General features: G+C 42.3%; 1 pseudogene; it reads right to left on the reverse strand.

The window, feature by feature from the left end:
• The window catches only part of LOC102164877 (vomeronasal type-2 receptor 116-like), a 36,092-nt pseudogene extending 19,868 nt beyond the window's left edge, over positions 1–16,224 (reverse strand).
• Positions 16,225–16,470: the final 246 nt, after the last annotated feature.

A 16,470-nucleotide genomic window follows, 5' to 3' on the forward strand; every position in this document is an offset into this window, starting at 1 on the left:
GGAAGCTGAATAAGATACAATGTTTAGTGTGACTGGAGTGTGGTTGAAAGAAACACAAGAAAACCAAGCTACTAACACTAACACATATTACCTTGTACAGTCACAACAAACATAGGTCTATTTGGGACAGTCTTTTGAAAATATGGTCTTGAGAAAGTCATGCTAAGGGTCCCAAAGATGAGTAAGAATAAAACAAAGAAAGAAACAGTCTTTCCTAAGGAGGATTACTAGCTTGAAGAGTGAAATTACTGAGTAAATGAAAGAAGACCTTGGATAATACTGTTCTATTCTAGGTCCTTCCCATCTACAGGGACAAATAGGCATAGAGTGGAGCGGGTGAGGAGGAGAGTCCCCAGATCAGTACCGGTGGCATTGGACACCTCCTTCTCTGGGGAGCACATGCAGTCAAAGCAGCAGGCAGCCTTTCCCCACTGGGGAGCTTGCCTCCATCCAGGGCCACAGCTCCTGCTGCACACACAGTGAGGAGTCTCAAGAAATCCGAGGCAAGTCTTGTTAAAACCTGCACACGTGATCTAGTCCTGGGTCCCCAGAATGTTCCAGGGACAACCAACAAGTGTGAGTTTTAAAAAAAAGCAGCCCATCCATTTCCTGGCCTGGATGCTTTTCTCTCCTGCATGAAGCTAACTCTACCGAATGTTAGAGGTAAAGTCTTGATTAGAAGTATTTTCCCCCCATGTGTCAGGTACTAGGAGAGGACAACTATTCAAGGTGGAGGGAGCTGAGACCATTAATCGGGTTGGAAGTGGGAGTCTGTGCTACTTCTATTGAGCACGCAGAGATCACCAAGGGCTCATGGCCAGGATGTTCTAAAGAGCTATGTATCATCAATAAACCCAATGGCCTGCTCCATCAACTCTTCATGTATGGAAACATCTGGACCACCTGGAGCCTGGGGGGGAAATTGTCCTACTTTCACCTGAAGCCAAGTCCATCAGGACAGTTCCAAAAGTTGAGAATATCATATTCTTTCCCAGGGATTCTAAGCTGATCCAAAAATACCCAATCCCCAGCACTGTTGTTAAACTGAATGCTCTTCAGAAGAGGGTGGAACTGGAGGGGATGTAATAGAGTGGAAGACAGAATTCTCAAGGGGATACAGGTGATCTGTTAGCTGCAGGACTTCACAAAGATTTTCATTCTTTTTCAACTTTAAATTTAAAAGCAGTTACTTCATTAAAAATCAAACGAGGTAATACCTATGAAAGTAACTTAAACTACAATTACAGCATGTATATATATATGATACACATATTTAAATATTATGTAACATAATTTTCTGTGTGTGTATATATACATAAATAAATTAATGAGATATGATATTTAAATCAGCTAGTATAGTATTAAACTCAGGCTGGGCACTTTGTTGTCAGACATTCATTGAGGAGGTACCTGAGAACATGAGAACCAAAAAAAATCTAGGGACAAAATTCAGAAAATCTTGACCACAGAGTCACATTCAGCCCCACCTAGCTGTCCTTAGTAATCTCTTCAAAGTTCACTTTACTCACCCTCCTGCACTTTTGGTGGTAATGCAAGCTGGTACAGCCACTATGGAGAACAGTATGCAGGTACCGTAGAAATCTATACATAGAACTACCATATGACCCAGAAATCCCACTCTTGGGCATCTATCCAGACAAAACTTTCCTTAAAAAAGACGCATGCACCTGCATGATCTTTGCAGCACTATTTACAATAGCCAAGACATGGAAACAACCCAAATGTCCACTGATAGATGATCAGATTAGGAAGATGTGGTATATATACACAGCCATAAAAAACAATGACATAATGCCATTTGCAGCAACATGGAGGGAACCAGAGACTCTCATACTGAGGGAAATCCGTCAGAAAAAGACAAATACCATATGATATCACTTATAATTGGAATCTAATATATACCACAAATGAACATCTCCACAGAAAAGAAAATCATGGACTTGGAGAATGGATTTGTGGCTGCCCGGGGGGAAGCAGAGGGAGTGGGAGGGATCAGGAACTTGGGGTTAATGGATTCAAACTATTGCTTTTGGAATGGATTAACAATGAGATCCCGCTGTGTAGCACTGAGAACTATATCTAGATACTTCCAATGGAGCATGACAGTGGGAGAAAAAATATGTATACTTGCATGTGTAACTGGCTCCCCATACTGTACAGTGGGAAAAAAATTGTGTTGGGGAAATAACAATAAAAAGAAGGCATAAGAGAAAATAAAAGATAAATAAATTAATTACTTAATTAAATGTAGGAAAAAATAAGGAAGCCCCAATCTCTAATGCCTCTGAAAACACTAGTGAAAGAGAACCTAATAGGACAAAACCCTCTCAGGCTACGGCTTCCTCACTCTGAGCTGGCACCTAGGCAAAGAGGCTAGGGACCATGCCTAATGCAATAGTAACAAGTGTGGATATTTCACCAAGGAAGGTGATAGTTAGACAAAATGAGGTATCTGCATATATGACAGAGACTTCCTCCACAGGGATACTGTCCGTGAGCATCCTCAGCATTAACAGATGTTCGACTCTGTAGGAGAACATTTTCTGTAGCCTCTTAGCACTGCCCTCTGGACAGGGGCTGCAGTTCTGAGGATGCCACACATCCACACTGCTAGAACCGCCAGGGCAGGATGCGGGAGGGCAGAGGGCGACTGGGATCCCCATTCTCACCTGTGTCCTGGCCAAGAAGCAAGAGAAGAGGCAATGGGGAGAGTTCTAATATGAGGTACCAAGGGAGGTGTGAGGGGCCAGAAGGGAAGAAGGGCTGAAGGAAGAACGATGGATTTCTGCCTCCACCTTGAAAGGAAAATCAGTCCATGGAAGGAGAATAAGTGAGAGGAGGATGAACAGTGGACACAGGCAGAAGGGGGAGCGTGAACTCAGAGCACATTTGTTTCACTACCTGAAGCTTCAAGAGAGATCCTTCCTCACAATCACAGAAAATAAAACTATGGAAACTTGAAAGAGGAAAGAGAAGGAAAGGAAAAACACTTCACTGGAAAAGACACCCATCTCTGCCAGGAAGGTGTTGAAACGTTCCAAAAATATTCTGGATCTTGAAAAAGTGAATAAAGTGAGGAAAAGCCACCAATGATCACATCTCCCTCCCTGCAGACACTGGGCTTCATTTTGGATAAGCAGCAGGGATCGTGTGAGCTGCACACAGACGGTGGAAAGAAAGTGCAGGATCAGAAAGCACCACATCAGAGAGATCATCGCGGAAACGTCTCTGCAATGGACAACCCTCCTTCTTAGTCTGTGGTTAGGGAACAGGCAGAGCTGGGGGGAAGCCTTGGAAACAGAAGCCAAGGCTAAACCCCCCACTGTTCTGAGGAAATGCATTGGCAGGGGTGTCTTGGCCCATATGTAAGGCCAGGGTGAACACAAGGGCACCAAGTCTACATATACGTCTCAAGGTCATAGGGGACACTGTCAAGGCCCCTGTTGTCATCAGAGACACAGCATCCCCTCCCATCAGCTGTAGGGCCTGGGGACCTCCTCTGTCCAGAGGCTGCACATCTGAGGCCTGGCTCAAGAGACAAAAACCTGAAAAAATACATGTTTATGTCACCTACTCCAGCCCTAGTCCCTGTGACTTCATCAGAACCCCTAGAGAGCATCTCCTAGGACTACCTCCTCTCCTTCTTTTTTTTTCTTCTTGTTTTTTTTGAAGTGTGATTTTAAAAGTTTATTTCCACAAATTATCATTATTCCATACACAAGTGATCAATTTTTATTTTGAGCCCTGGAAATATGAAGTCATAGACATGTCAAGTTAGAAAACTACCACAAAGGACCATCCTTTCTGACACAAAGGGTCCTTTCATTGTGTCCAATGGCCCAGTCCACACAGTGATGGGTAGAGATTTCATGTCAGTGTTGGTGCTCATCTAAGGCAGTCCTCATTTCAAGCTCCCCAAATGCCAGGATAGAGGGGCCAGTGGGGCTCTGCAGCCCTCTCATACTCAGGGCCCACAGCATCCTGACTGCACCCTCCAAGGCCTCCAAAATCCCCTTATCTTCCCTGTACTTTATGGTCACAGGCAAGAAGGATCACTCAACTTTATATTTGTCTTTTGCCTTTTTAGGGCCACATCCACTGCATATGGAAGTGCCCAGGCTAGGGGTTGAATCAGAGCTGTAGCTGCCAGACTTTGCCACAGCTGCACAGGATCCGAGTCATGTCTGTGACCTATAGCACACCTCACAGCAACACTGGATTCTTAATCCACTGAGCAAGGCCAGGGATTGAACCTGATACTAGTCAGGTTCATTAAACCACTTAGCCATGACAGGAACACCAAGGACCATGTAACTTTGCCTGAGGACATGGCTGAAGTCAGCTGAGTGTCATTCAACCTGACAAAGGATGAAAATTCTGAGACAACTGCAACTGCATGAAATGCCCCCAAAGATTCACAAAGCAAAACTCTCCTCAGAATCCTGACTCCCAATTTAAAGATATGGCACTTCCAAACCTATGAGATGCAGCAAAAGCCATTCTAAGAGGAACATTTATAGCAATACAAGCCTACCCCAGCCCAATTTCACTGATGAACATCGATGCAAAAATCCTCAACAAAATACTAGCAAACCGCATCCAACAATACATTAAAAGGATTGTACATCATGATCAAGTGGGATTTATCCCAGGGATGCACGGGTTCTTCAATATCCACAAATCCATCAGTGAGATACACCATGTTAACAAACTGAAGGATAAAAACCATAGGCTTCACAGGCTACAGGTGTGAAAGGCTACTTTCTTGACTATAGAAAACCAGACACTATCTGTGCAGGCTACTGGTGGCCAGGCACCTCTTGTATGGGCTAAGAGCAGGGACCTAAGTACAACATGGTGCCTTTTGTGTAGTCTACAGGCAGCGGGGACAAAACACCATAGCTGTCATCTCAGAAACCAGAGAGAGGCATGGCCTGCCACCACTAGGGGTCTGTGAACAGGCTCCACGTGCAGCCCCAGTCACCTCAGAGGTTGGCAAAAAAAGCACTGAAACAAAGCACCACCTGTTGTTGCTCTCACTACCCTGGGAATACGCCCAACCTGCAGATTCCACTGCCAAATGGTCCAGGCAGCACCCACACATGCTTGATCACTGTCCCTTCCCAGGGACCTGCCACCAGGAGCAGCCTGTGTAGCACCTCCTGTGTGGGCTCTGCAGGACAGGGTGCTTCTTGTGTGGTCTATAGCTGGTGGGGGCAAACCACCACAGTTATCACTGACTCCAGAAGTGGACAGGGCCCACCACCACTAGAGGTCCATCAACAGGCACCACTTACAGCCCTAATCACCTCAGAGGGCACCACAGAGGAGGGCATTGCAACCGAATGCCACCAGTTGTTGCTCTCACTCCTCTGGAAACCCACACCCCTTGCAACCGCCACTGTCAAATGTTCTAGGCACCATCTCAATTGGCCTGAGCCTCATTACCGCTTCCCAGAGCCCTGCAGCTAGGAGTAGCCTGTGCCACCTTCCTGCAGGTCCTTGCTACTGTCAAGAGCCCAGCAACCAGGCACTCACTACTAGCCCTACCCTTTGCCTCATTCTCACTGCACACACACTCAGCACCCTGGGGATAACAGCCTCTTCACACTGAAGAAACAGACAGCAAATATCCCAACTGCAAAGCCAAAAATAAAGAGTAACCCCCTATAAAATACAGAGGGGCACTCTTGCATAGAAATAGCCCTCCAAGACTACAGCTTGGTTTCCATAACCTCACAGAAAAAGAGAAAAAAAAAACAAGCAAAATGAAGAAGCTCAAAAACCATTCCCAGTTAAAAGAACAGCCAAATTCACCTGAAGCAGTAAACAATGAAACACACCCCTGCAGTCTAATAGACTCTGAGTTCAAACGGGAGATGGTGAAAATACTGAAGGAATTAAAGGTGAATATGAAGGAATAAGAACGGATATAGGCAGTGATGAAGATTACTTTAGAAAGGGACTAGAAAATATAAGGAGAAGCCAAGATAAACTAGAAAATTCCTTGGCAGAGACACAAACTGAGAGGTAAAGGCACTGAAGGGCAGATTGAATAATGCAGAGGAGCTAATTAGTGACTTGGAAGGTAGAATAATGGAAATCACCCCATCAGGACAGCAGACAGAAAACCAAATGAAAAAAACATGAGAGCAATATAAGAAACCCATGGGATAATATAAAGTGGGCCAATCTATGCATAATAGGGATTCCAGAAGGAGAAGGAACAAAAAGGGGATCAAAAATATATTTGAAGAAGTTATGGCTGAAAACTTTGCAAAGCTAAAGAAAACAGATATCAATCTACAATAGGACAGAAGGTCCCAAACAAGTTGAACCCAAACAGACCCACACCAAGACCTATTATAACAAAAATGGCAAAAGTGAAAGAAAGGATTCTATAGGCAGCAAGAGCTACACAAAGCAATCATTATAAGGGAACCTCCATAAGGCCATCAGCTGATTTCTCTACAGAAACACTACAGGCCAGAAGAGAGGGGCAAGATATATTCAGAGTTCTAAGAGAAAAAAAAATTGCATCCTAGAATACTCTATCCAGCAAGAATATCATTTGAAATAGAAGGAGGAATAAAGAATTTCTCCAACAAACAAAAGCCCAAAGAGTACAACAATACTAAGGAAGATGTGGTGTATATTTACACAATGGAAAACTACTCGGCCATAAAAAAGAACCAAATAATGCCATTTGCAGCAACATGGATGGAACTAGAGACTCTCATACTGAGTAAAGTGAGTCAGAAAGACAAAGATGAATACCATAGGATATCACTTATAACTGGAATCTAATATCCGGCACAAATGAACCTTTCCACAGAAAAGAAAATCATGGACTTGGAGAATAGACTTGTGGCTGCCTGGGGGGAGAGGGAGGGAGTGGGAGGGATCGGGAGCTTGGGGTTATCGAATACAACTTGGAATGGATTTACAAGGAGATCCTGCTGAGTAGCATCGACAACTATGTCTAGATACTTATACTGCAACAGAACAAATGGTGGGAAAAAATGCATACATGTAAGAGTAACTTGGTCCCCACACTGTACAGCGGGAAAAAAAAATAAAATTAAAAAAAAAGAAAAAATGCTGGCGTTGATATTTTTGGACACTAAAATCACTAAAAGAGAAGTTAAATAGAATTGTCACATGTAGTCCATAGTGCATTTGTATGTGTTCTTCTGTAACTTGTTTGGATCTAGGCAACTTTTATACTTTGTTTCATTTAATAATAAAAAAAAGTTAAGCAACGCAAGAAAAAAAAACCCTACAAGGAATAGTAGAACATGAAGATATTAAAAAGGACTTCAAAATCATGGAACGTGGGGATAGAAAGTAAGAAAATCTAGACTCTTCTATTTAAGAATGTTTTTGAGCCAATATGACTATCAGGCTAAAGCAAGCCATTATAGGAAGGGGTTGACATGCTTACAAAACAGGGTAACCACAAATCAAAACCAAACATTACATTCACAAACACTGAAAAGTACACAAGAATAAAATAAATGGAAATCATCCAACTACAAAAAGAAAGGAACAAAGAAGAAACATAGAAGCAACTGGAAAACAAGGTTTAACATGGCAATAAATGCATATTTATCAACAATGACTTAAATGTCAATGGACTGAATGCTCCAATCAAAAGACACAGAGTGGCAGACTGCATAAAAAAGCAAGAGCCTACAATATGCTGTCTACAAGAGACTCACCTTAGGTCAAAGGACAGATATAGATTGAAAGTGAGGGGACAGAGTTCCCGTCGTGGCCCAGTGGTTAACGAATCTGACTAAGAACCATGCGGTTGCAGAATCGATCCCTGCCCTTGCTCAGTGGGTTAACGATCCGGCGTTGCCGTGAGCTGTGGTGTAGGTTGCAGACACGGCTCGAATCCCGTGTTGCTGTGGCTCTGCTGCAGGCCAGCAGCTACAGCTCTGATTAGATCCGTAGCCTGGGAACCTCCATGTGCCACAGGAGCAGCCCAAGAAATGGCAAAAAGCCAAAAAAAAAAAAAGAAAGAAAGAAAGTGAGGGGATGGGAAAAGATATTTCATGCCAATGGAATATAAAAAAAAGCAGGAGTTGCCATACTTTTATCAGACCAAATAGATGTTTTTATTACTCAATGAATTTATTACATTTATAGTCGTACCATGATCATCACAATCCAAAATCCTACAAAATAGACTGTAAACGGAAGGTTATCCAAAAAGACAAAGAAGGACATAATTTAATGATAAAAGGATCCATTCAAGAAGAGGATAGTACAATCATTAACATACAAGCCCCTGATACAGGAGCACCCAGATACACACAGCAAATACTAACAGACATAAAAGGAGAAATTGACAGGAATACAGTACTACTAGGAGACTTTAACACCCCACTCACAGCAAGGGACAGATCCTCCAGGAAGAAAATCAAAAGGCAAGAGAGATCCTAAATGACAACAGAAAACTTAGACTTGGCATTTTCAGGATCGTACATCCAAAAAAATCAGAATATGCACTCTTTTCACGTGCACATGGAACATTCTCAAGGATTGACCACATACTGGGGCACAAAACAAACCTCAACAAATTTAAGGAATTATTTGGAAATTATTGCAAGTGTCATCTCTGACCACAATGGCATGAAACTAGAAATCAGCCACAGAAAGAGAAATGAGAAAAAACCGAATTCATGGAGACTAAACAACATGCTACTAAAAAACCAATGGGTCAGTGAGGAAATCAAAAATGAAATTTAAAAATACCTCAAGACAAATGATCATGAAGACAGAACAATGATCATGAAGATTCAAAATCTATGGGATGTCAAACAAGCAGTGCTCAGAGGGAAGTTCATAGCAATACAGGCCTTCCTCAAAAAAGAAGACAAATCTCAAATTGACAACTTAACCCACCACCTAAAGCAAGTAGTAAAAGAATGAACAAAACCTAAAGTCAGCAAAAGGACAGAAATCATAAAGATCAGAGAGGAAAGCAATAAAATAGAGATTCAAAAAACAAAATTATAGGCCCATATCTTTGATGAATATAGACTCTTGAAATTGAATATAGACTCTATAAATTCTCAACAAAATTTTAGCCAACCGAAACCAACAACATATCAAAAATGTCATGCACCACGACCAAGTGGGATTCATCCCAGGTTCACATGCATGGTGCAACATACCGAAATCAATCAATGGCATATACCACATTAACGAAAGAAAGGTCAAAAACCACATGATCACCTCGAGAGATGCAGAAAAAAAGTATTTGACAAAGTTCAACATCCATTCATGATAGAAATTTTACCAAAGTGGGTATAGAAGGAACATCCTTAATATAATAAAAGCCATTTATGACAGACTCACAGAAAATATACTACTCAATGGAGAAAACTGAACGCCTTCCTACTAACATCTGGAACAAGACAAGGATACCCACTCTTACCACTTCTATTCAACATAGTATTGGAAGTCCTAGCCACAGCCATCAGACAAACAACAGAAATAAATGGTATTCAAGTTGGGAGAAAAGAGGGAAAATTGTCACTGTATGCGGATGACATGATACTCCATGGAGAAAACCCTAAGGACTCCCTGCAAAAACTCCTTGAACTGATCAACAAATTCAGCAAAGTAGCAAGCTACAAGATTAATATTCAGAAGTCAGCTGCATTTCTGTATACTAGTAATGAAAGATTAGGAAAGGAATACGAAAATACAATACCTATTGAAATGAATTACCAAGGAATAAACCTGACCAAGGAGGTGAAAGAACTATAAAACATTAATCAAGGAAAATCAAGAGGATTCAAAGAGATGGAAAGATAGTCCATGCTCCTGGGTTGGAAAAATTGATATTGTAAAGATGGTCATACTACCCAAAGCTATCTACAGATGCAATGCAATCCCTACCAAATGACCCTTGACATTTGCCTCAGAACTACAACAAACGATCCAAAAACTTATATGGAACAACAAAAGACCCAGAATTGCCAAAGCAATGCTGAGGAACAAAAACCAAGCAGGAGCCATAACTCTCCCAGACTTCAGGCAATATGACAAAGCCACAGTCATCAAGACAGTGTGGTGCTGGTGCGAAAACAGACACGCAGACCAAAGGAACAGAGTGGAGAACCCAGAAACAAACCCAGACACCTACAGTCATTTAATCTTCAGCAAAGGAGGCAAGAATATAAAATGGGAAAAAGACAGGCTTTTCAGCAAGTGGTGTCGGCAAAACTGGACAGCTGCACGTAAATCAATGAAACTAGAACACACCCTCACGCCATGCAGAAAAGTAAACTTGAAATGGCTTAAAGACTTAAACACAAGACAAGACTCCATCAAACTCCTGGGAGAGAACATAAGCAAAACATTCTCTGACATCAATCTTACAAATGTTTTCTTAGGTCAGTCGTCAAAGGCAACAGAAATAAAATAAAAAATAAACCAACTGGACCTAATCAAACTGAGCAGTTTGCACAGCAAAGGAAACTATATTAAAAAAAAGACAACTTATGGAATGGAAGAAAATAGTTTCAAATGATGCAACTGACAAGGACTTAATCTCTAAAACACACAAACAACGTTTACAATTCAACAGCAAAAAATCAAATAAGCCCAATTGAAAGAGGGCAAAAGACCTGAACAGACATTCCTCCAGAGACTGTATACAGATGGACAACGAGCACATTTTAAAAATGCTCAACATCACTGATTATTAGAGAAATACACATCAAAACCACTATGAGTTACCATCTCACACCAATCAGAATGGCCATCATTAATAAATCCACATAAACTAATGCTGGAGATGGTGTGGAGAAAAGGTGGGGGACACTTTCGGTGGGAATGTAAATTGGTACAATCACTATGGAAAACAGCATAGAGGTGCATCAGAAAACTATAGAAATACCATATGACGCAGCAAGACCACTCTTGGGCAAATATCCAGACAAAACTTTCCTTAAAAAAGACACATGCGCCCACATGATCATTGCTGCACTATTTGCAATAGCCAAGACATGGAAACAACCTAAATATCCATAGACAGATGAATGGATTAAGAGATGTGGTACATATACACAATGGAATACTACTCAACCATAAGAAAGGAACATAATAATGCCATTTGCAGCAACAAAGGTTGAATTAGAGATTCTCACACTAAGTGAAGTAAGTCAGAAAGAGAAAGACAAACACCATACGCTATCACTCATATCTGGAATCTAATATATGGAACAAAGGAAGCTTTCCACGGAAGAAGAACACATGGACTTGGAGAACAGGCTTATGGTTGCCAAGGGGGTGGTGGAGGGAGTTGGATGGACTGGGAATCTGGGGTTAATAGATGCAAACTATAGCCTTTGGAATGGATAAGCAATGATACGCTCCTGTATAGCACTGGGAACTATATCTAGTCACTTGTGATGGAGCAAGATCGAGCATAATATCAGAAAAAGAATGTATATGTGCGTGTGTGTGTGTGTGACAGAGAGAGAGAGAGAGAGAGAGGGGGGACTGGGTCACTTTGCTGTATGGTGGAAAATTGACCAAACACTGTAGACCAACTATAATAAAAAAAAATAAAAATCATTATACAAATAAATAAAACTAAACATCATCTTTAAAAAATAATTCCAGTTCAAATCTTGTACTGTGAATTATGGAACTTGCCAAGGCCATTCAAACAGACAGGTCTAAGAACAAACAGAAAATAACTGGAAAAGAGCAATACTGAAGAACAAGAAATGGTGTTGGGAAAACTGGACTCAGCTACACGTAAAGGAATGAAATTAGAACTTTCACTACCACCAGACACACAAATAAACTCAAAGTGGATGAAAGACCTAAATTAAAACCAGATGCTATAAAACTCCTAGAGGAAACATCGGCAGAACACTCTTTGACATAAACTGCAGCAATATCCTTCGTGATCCACCTCCTACAGCAAAGGGAAGAAAAGCAAAAACGAAGCAAACTGGGACCTGGTTAAACTTCAAAGCTTTTGCACAGGAAAGGAAACCATAAGGGAAACAACAAGGTAACCTGCAAAATGGGAGAAAACATTTGCAAATGATGCAAACGACAGAGGATTAATCTCCAGAATATACAAACAGCTCATACAGCTCAATATTAAAATACCCAACAATCCAACCAAAAAATGGTCAGAAGATCTAAATAAATAAATCTGTAATTTCTCTCAAGAAGTATACAGGAGTTCCCATTACGGTTCAGTGGGTTAGGAACCCCACGAGTATCCACGAGGATGTGGGTTCCATCCCTGGCCTCACTCAGTGGCTTAAGGATCTGGCATTGCCTTGAGCTGTGGCATAGGCTGCAGACACAGCCTGGATCCCACGGTGCTGTGGCTGTGGTGTATGCTGGCAGCTTCAGCTCTGACTCAACCCCTAACCTGGGAACATGCAAATGTTGCAGATGCAATCCTAAAAAACAAAACAAAACAAAAAAAGAAAAAGAAAAAGGAAGACATACAGATGGCTCGTAGGCATATGAAAAGGTGCTCAACATCCCTAATTTTGAGAGAAAGGCAAATTAAATCCACAATAAGGTATCACTTCACACAGGTCCGAAAAGACATCTTCAAAACATCTACAAATACTACATACTACAGAGGAGGCAGAGAAAAGGAACCCTCCTACACTTTTGGTGGCAATGTAAGTTGGTTCAGCCTCTGTGGAGAACAGTATGGAGGTTCCCTAAAAAACTGAAAAATAGAGCTACCATATGGTCCTGCAGTCCCGCTCCTGGGCACGTATCTGGAGAAAACCCTAAAAATCAAAAAGAGACATGTACCCAAACTTTCACTGCAGCACTGTTTACAAATCCCAAGACATGGAAGCAACCCAAATGTGGGTCAGCAGATCAATAGATAAAGAAGATGTGGTGTATTTCAACAATGGAAACTTAGCCATAAACAGAATGAAATAATGCCCTTTGCAGGAACATTAATGGACCTAGAAATTATCAGACTAAGTGAAATATGCCAAAGACACATATCATATGCTATCACTTATATGTGGAAGCATAATAAACATCATACAAATAAACATACACAAAATAGAAATAGAGACACAGACGCAGAAAACAGAGTAATAGTTGCCAAAGGGGTAAGATGGTGCAAAAGAATAAATTAAGAATTGGGGATTTACATATGCACCCTACCATATATAAAATAGATAATCAACAAGGACCTACTGCATAGTACAGGGAACCCTTCTCAGTATTTTATAAGAACACTTCCCATTGTGGCACAGTGGAGGCGAATATGAGTAGGGACCATGAGGTTGTGGTTTCAATCCCTGGCCTTGCCAGTGGGTTAAGGATCTGGCATTGCCGCAAGCTGTGTTGTAGGTTGCAGACTCAACTCGGATCTGGTGTTGCTGTGGCTGCGGTGAAGGCTGGAAACTACAGCTCTGATTGGACCCCTAGCCTGGGAACCCCCATATGCCACAGGTATGGCCCTAAAAAGACAAAAGACCAAAAAAAAAAAAGAATCTAGGGGGGAAAATATGCTAAATATATATATATATGCCATTGAATCACGTTGTTGTATACCTGAAACATAACATTGTATATCACTACACTTCATAAAGAAACTAATTCTTTTTTAAAGTGAGGAATAAATGAAAAAAAGAAAAACAAGCTAGGGCCTCTAGAAGTGCTTCTCTCCACAGTTCAGTGGCCCTTGGAGAAGATATCCCCATGTGATCTTCTGAGCCACACTCCTCAAAATCTCTCACTCCTCTGAGACTACACTCAAACTTCAAGCAAAGCCCTTGGGGACACTTACTCATGCACACAGCAACTCTAATGGGCATCTCGAGGCATGGTTTCCAGTCGAGATTTGGGACGTGTCCTTTGGGTGGGAATTCCTGATGCCATATATTTAGTGTCCTCAACTGCCTTGGCTGACCTGGGTCCCCTGGGCTGGGGGCTGTTTTCTCTCTCATGGATGATTCCTCTCTTCCCTCAGGATTGGCTCAGCTCAGGCCCAGTCTGTCCTCATTCGAGCCCCTTTATTCTTCCTGAGGAAACATTTGTGCTGTCAGGAAGGTGCTTATTCGAAAACCATCAGGGCCAGAACCAAATTCTTATTTTACTAAGTGGGAAAGGAGGAGTGAAGTTCAGAAGAATGTTCCTTAAATGACCACATAGAGCAGAAAATCCCTAACAGATTTTCTTTTGATTCTGGACTCATGAGGATTAAGCAGGGATTAAATGGAGCTTCTTAACCAGGGAGCATTAATGTAAAGGGTTCTGGCCCAAGATCTCATCACTGTTGTGGACGGAGAAGCACCGCGATCTGTCATTAGAGGCAGAGGAGGCATAGGCAGGATTCAAAGGCCCTCCAGTTAGAGGCTAAAGAAGTTCAATGAGTTAATCTGTCCTGAGGCATGCTGAGGGAGTGCAAAATCTGAACCTGCACACAAGAGCATCCCAGAATTCCATGCCCAGTTGCTCCTGGTGATGCTGTCAGGACAGAACGAGTGGAAAGAGTGGTGACTGGGTGGGACCCTCTGCTTCTCCACAGTAAATGGAGATTCCCAGGGTGAGGAAGGACGTCTGGTGAGCCCTCAGAAAAGCCCTGTTTGGACGTCCAGTAGCCAGGGTGTGAGGCAGTGGGGCTCTGTCCTGCCCTCTCTCTTCACATCTATGCTTGTTCTCCCCACAAGCCTCTGCAGAGAAGGTTCCAGGTAAGGCACTGTTGGGGCTTGGGCCATTCCAGAGCCTTTTATTAGGGATGAGGGCAACCTCTGACATGGTTAGCTTACTCCTCTACCCTCAGGTCAGGGGTGATGTCAGGTTGTTCCTTGATGAGAGCTGCCTGAGGAGACAGAGCAAAAATTCCCTTGAATGGGACGTGAACAGGAAGGCTGCCTGTGGGAGGAAGGGAGATGGGACTCAGGTGATGGATCAATGTAGGCTATGGACATTTCCAGAGAAAGATGGAGACTAGTGAGAGAAGTGTGTGTGTTGAGGGAAGGATACAGGTATCTGAGTAAAGGGAAATGTGTGGAGTCTTTCCTGGGCTGCAGTGAACAGAGGGAGTGTGGGGAACATGGGCTTTTCATCCACGGGGAGCTGAGTGTGAAATGACCGTGTGAGGTGACAGCCCAGAGGATGACCTGGGCTGCTTACATGTGGAGCAAGGTAGGGATCATGCCTGCTCTCTTACTGGTCAAATGATACTTCTAAACATACTCTCACTGGTGAGCTCTTCACTCTAAAATGTAAGTTCTCTGGATGCATGATCATCTAGAAAGATATTTTCGAGAAAAACAGAAAGAAGGATAGGGTGGATGTTTGGGGATCGATTTAGATCATTGTTTTAAGGACTAGTGCCCCCACACAGATCAAGCTCTCATTCTGATCCGTGTTCATGGGAGAATGTGATAAAGGGCTGACTGGCTGAGTAAATGTTACACTTCAAGTTTTATTTTCCTGGCCCACAAGTTGAAGGCTCACCCATATACACAGGGCACCTACCTCATTTGCTCTCAAGTAAATACTATGGCTGCTTTATCATGTGTTAACCTTTCTCCCACAAACATCTCTATCAGCTGCACTTAATCTCCAAAAAAAAGGCAACATCATGTTTCCTTCCCAGTAACCTGATACAATTATTCCATGTTCAACCAAAAAATACGACACATGCTTCCAAAAAGAACATTAAAAAAAAACCAACCCTCTTCCCATAAAAAAGGTGAAGCTTGTTTCAATCCTGATTCCCCTGTCATAGCCAATAACTTCAATGCTCAGCTATGCAGTTAACCATGTTCATATATCTTATGTTAGACAAGGGGGCACTAAGCAGAAAAAACTGGAAATATTTGGTAAATATATTTATACACAAAGTACTCATATATAAATAAGATGTGCCTATGACTGTATCTGGCTTGTTTCTCTGGCTGCTCACATGGTCCTGGCTGGTGTTTCTATCTACCTTCTCTCACTGTCTATTCCATATTCCCATGGTCTGGAGTTGGTCATGGTTACTTGACCATGATTAGGGTGGGGAGGGACCCTAACTGTCATTCCGAAAGGATCTGGACCATTGGCTGGCATGTCTGAATGGCACCTTTTTAATCCTTCATTGACGTTCACCGCAGCACATTTGAGTAGAGCATGCAGCCTGAAGCTCTCCTGCACTCCAGGTCTGCTCGTCCTCATCCCCATGGTGCAGGAGCAACTCAGTTTCCCCTTGTGAGTCAGGATCCACCACAGCAATTAGCAGAGTAACTTGCTTGGCTTGTTGAGTCAGAGATATGTGGAGCCCAGACTGGCAAGGTCTCAGCTCTCAGTGAGTGAAATCGTGCTGCCTGAGGAAGGTAACCCTTTCCTTGTAACTGAGCCCTATAAGCCAGAGCATAAAGGTGTGGAAGCAAAATTTTAACTGGTGAACCATAGTTAGACATTACAGGG

Source organism: Sus scrofa, chromosome 3 (genome assembly GCF_054392235.1).
Source record: "Sus scrofa isolate SSC_HxYL_T2T_F1_AM1 chromosome 3, Sscrofa_HxYL_maternal_Yorkshire_Landrace_v2.0, whole genome shotgun sequence".
NCBI classification, from domain to species: Eukaryota; Metazoa; Chordata; class Mammalia; order Artiodactyla; family Suidae; genus Sus; species Sus scrofa.